The sequence below is a fragment of the Mastomys coucha genome, unplaced genomic scaffold (assembly GCF_008632895.1).
Source record: "Mastomys coucha isolate ucsf_1 unplaced genomic scaffold, UCSF_Mcou_1 pScaffold7, whole genome shotgun sequence".
Lineage (NCBI taxonomy): Eukaryota > Metazoa > Chordata > Mammalia > Rodentia > Muridae > Mastomys > Mastomys coucha.
The window spans coordinates 23,600,058-23,604,744 of NW_022196913.1; positions in this window are offsets into that span (position 1 = coordinate 23,600,058).

Genomic DNA, 4,687 nt, shown 5'->3' on the forward strand with positions numbered 1-4,687 from the left:
AGAGAGAGAGAGAGAGAGAGAGAAAGAGAGAGCAAGGGTAGTAAGTATTCTTTTTCATGACTTTAGAATAACCTCTACTCATTTAAGTCTTTCTCATTTTTTATAAGCAGGAGTTTATTGTTTTCCATGTAAAAATATACATTATTCTGAATTTTAATCTTTAATGCAGTAAATTATATGTTTTCAAAAACCACAGCTACTATTCATTGCTGTAATATGGAAACAAGACATTGAAAATGAAGGTGTGACATACCCCATTTTATAGTTAGAAAAGCATTTTATTGACAATGGGAAAAATAAGGAAACAGCTTGTAGAAAAATCCAGTTTAGTATGTTTCTATACAACCTAAACTACAACTAATAATGAATTAAAATAATAAAAAAAACACAATAGAAAAATAATTAAACAAAGGAGATATTCAGAGCTTGAAGCCTTGTATTTGGAGTGGCAAGTGGTTAGTCAATTACTTGAATGTGTAAAGGGATTGTAACATTATCCACAAAAGTAGAAGAAGAAAATTTTGGTTCGAATGGAGAGAAATGTCCTGAATGGAGAACTGAGATTTAGAAGTTTGTCAAGTCACTAGGTGAATCATTTGTGATGTAGGAATTTAATGCAGGCATGAAATTAGGACAGAATGGTAGGTAAAGGTATAAAAGCTCGATAGCTTACTTAATAAATGTATAGAAAGAGAATGATCATATGTAAAATTAACCATGTTTCAGTATATGAAAATGGGCAGATAAATCTGATTAAGAAATAAAGAATTTGCATTTATTTATTTATTTATTTTATTTGGTTTTATTTTTGAGACAAGGTTTCTGTGTGTAGCCCTGTCTGTCCTGGAACTCACTCTGTAGAACTGGCTGGCCTCGAACTCAGAAATCCACCTGTCTTTGCCTCCCAAGTGCTGGGATTAAAGGCATGCGCCACCACTGCCTGGCTTGAGAATTTGCATTTTAAAACTACAAAGAAGAAAATTCAAAAAAGACAGAAACTTCTGTTATTTTTTAAACTGTAGAGTTCAAATGTGCTAAGTATTTGTGCTATGCTACTTAACCTCTTTACCAGGCACATGTGTCAGTCGAACTTAATCTTCAGAAGTGAATAAGTAAGATATTTACCAAGCACTAGATGGTGGAGTCCAGCATTTATCCTATCATTTCTTGTGGCATGATATTCTTATACATATAATCTTGGTAGAACAGCAGCTGGACTGAGAGTCTGGTGTGGTTGCAATAATAAGGTTCCATAAGTACACACTTCCTTTGTAAAATCATTTGAAATTTGTAGCAAATCTTCCATGGATCTATGTAGCTTATCAGTTCAGTTTATATTCAGTTCTACTCTATTGAGCAATAAGCACAGACTGTAAGAGTTTTGCAAGCCAGATCTCATGAATATTTGTTCATGATTAGCTCTCCATATCAGAGGTATGAATGATACTTTAAGCTATCAGAGACATAATGAGTATCCTACATTTTCAGTGTAAAATAAGTTGCATAGCAAACTACTTCTAAAAAGCAATCAATACCCTTATCCTATGGGGAAATAAACCAACACTTTTGCTTTTCTACCATCCCAACCTAATATTTTATTTCTATGTTCTTGCTCATTTGAGTCTCATTAGGGTCACACAGAGTTTAAATTTATTCTCAACCCCAAACCTCAGAGGAGTAAAGTGAATGTGTTTTCATGGTTTCCTGTAGCTTTGCCTCTGAACCAGATGTTGGACAGCAGCCATGTTAGTAAAAACATTCGGTGGAGGAGTCAGGTAGGAGCAGAGAGGAGAATATTGGAAGAATAAATCAATTGTAAAATTTTGTCTTACAATTTCTATCGCTGAGATAAAAGATGATGGCCAAAAGTAACTTGAGAAGAAAGGGGTTTATTTGCCTTATACTTCCACATCATAGTTCATCATTTGAAGAAATCATGGTAAGAACTCATGGTGGGAACCTGGAGGGAGAAAGTTAAGCAGAAGCCATGGAATAGCATTCACTGACTTGTTTCCCCTGCTTTGTTCAACCTGCTTTTCTTTTTTTTTTTCTTTTTTAAAGATTTATTTATTATTATATGTAACTATGTGTAAGTAGCTGTCTTCAGACACACCAGAAGAGGGCGTCAGATCTCTTACAGATGGTTGTGATCCACCATGTTGTTGCTGGGGTTTGAACTCAGGATCTTCGGAAGAGCAGTCAGTACTCTTAACAGCTGACCCATCTCTCTAGCCCCCAACCTGCTTTTCTTTACTTCCCAGGATTATCTGCCCAGGGGTGGTACTTCCTTTAGTAGTCCCTCCAACATCAATCATTAAAAAAAAAAAAAAATGTTCTACAAAGTTGCCTACTGGAGGCATCATCTCAATTGACATTCTTATTTCTAGATAACTCTAGGTTGGTGTCAAGCTGACAGTTTTTCTATCTATCTATCTGTCTGTCTGTCTGTCTGTCTATCTATCTATCTATTTATCTATCTTCTATCATCTATCTATTTATCATATGTATGCCTGGCTCAATGTATATGCACTATATATGTGCAGATGCCCATGAACACTGGAAGAAGTTGTTTAATATCCTAGAACTAACTATGCAGATGCCTGAATTCTTATGATGGACACAAATAGTAATAAAGAAAAAGAAGATAAATGGAAATTTATCAAAATTAAAGACTTTTTAGAAAAGGCAATCATTATTAAAGGGAAAAGTGTGGAATAAAATATTTTTTAGCCATATGTCTAATGTTCAGAATAGTTATAAAGAGCTCTTTACCTTAATAAAAACATGCAGCCAATTGTTTCATCATGTTGAAGTGATGCAAACAATGATTTTGATATTTTTTGATGTATATATATATACATATATATATATACACACACACATATATATTATGTGGGTATGTAAATGTGCATTAAGATGTGTATGGATGCACATGTGTGTGGTATATGTGCTTGAAGAGGCCCACAGTTAAAGCTGTGGGTCTTTCTTGGTCACTCTCCACTTTGTTTATTGAGGCAGAGGTCTCTCAATTAAACCCAGAAGTCAGAGATTGACCAATCTATCTAGTCAACTTGCTCTGAGTGCTGGGACTACAGGCAGCAGTCACAGCAGCCTGCCTATCCATGTGGGTTCCACATACTGCCAAACTCTAGTACTCATGCTTGTGTGACAAGTGTTTTACTCACAATAATTTCCCCAGTCCAATTTTGGGGAATTGACAAGTGACACAACTTATTTCTCCTGCTTCTGGGAGCTTCTCGGTCCACAATCATCAGACCAGCATATTCTGTGTCTGATGAAGGTCTATCTGTTTCTCATAAATGGAGTATCTCACGTGGCCACTAGGTCATTCTCTCAGACACTTATGAAAAAGATTGAATTCACTCACACGTGCAGAGCCTCCATGACTCATCACTTCCCCAAAGACTCCAACTCTCCTTTTTTTCCTCCTTTTTATTTATTCTTTGAGAAGATTCATGCAATGTGTCTTAATCATATTTCTCTCTTCTTCCATTACTCCTAGATATACTTCAGCCTTCTCTACGCACCTTATTTTGTGTCCTTTAGTTTTCCTTAAAGAACTCAAGTACAATTTGTGCTGCCCATATACTCAGGCATATATGGCCTTCGCTGAGGCATAGTCAATTTACCAAGGGCTGAATCCTTTAAAATAAACTGATTCTCCTTCTCCCAGAATCTATTAATTAACAAAGGATCTTTAGCTAGGAGTAGGACTTCATGCCTCCCCTCTTCATACTGGAATTTTGTCAGGATTAAGCTTACATAGGTCTGAAGCATGCTGTCTCAGTTGTTCATATGAGCAATTGCCCTGCTATGTTCAGAAAACAGGTTCCTTGTGGAAGACTATTTACTTCCTCTGGTTCTTATAATCTTCTGCTCCATCATTTGCAGAAATCCCTGAGCCTTGGAAGGAGAGGAATTGTGATATGCATGGTGATATAAATGTCCTGTTTAGGGCAGAACATTCTTTTGCTTTGTATGTTGGCTAGTTGTAGGACTTCAACACTTAATATTACTTAATACACACCATGTATGCATTAGGTTTCCTAAACCAACCTTCAGACCATAGTGCACCCTATATAAAAAATATGTAAAGTACTCTAGGGGATACTTCTCTAAAGAAAATATGCACACGACAATGTTAATGACAAGGTGTTCCATGCTATGTGGTAACAAAGAAATGCAAATACAAATGCCAGGAAGCAGGACTTCATGTTCACTAGGATGGATACAATTTGAAAAATGTAAAAGAGTGTTGGTGAGGTTGTGGGGATGAGGAAGGTGCAATGGCAGCATAAGCCATTCGTGAGCCCAAGGAGGACAAGTAAATTTGTGAGCTTCTCATCAGGAAATACAGTGAGCTGCAGTGTGGATAGTAATAAACTCTGTGCCCCTTGCTACAGTCATGTCTATTGCCAATTCTAGACATTTATATTTATATTTTATAAACCCAAATTCAATTAGATTGAATAATATCACTGTGAAATGCTTGTGATACATTTCATCTTATTATCTAGTCTCATGTTATTTGATTTAGCTGGGCTCCACAAGAATCATTATAATTATTTGGACACTAATGTAATACTGTTGAAAAAATGGTAGAGTTTTTTTTTTTTATTTTAGATATTTTCTTTATTTACATGCGAATTTCTCCTTTCCCAGTTTC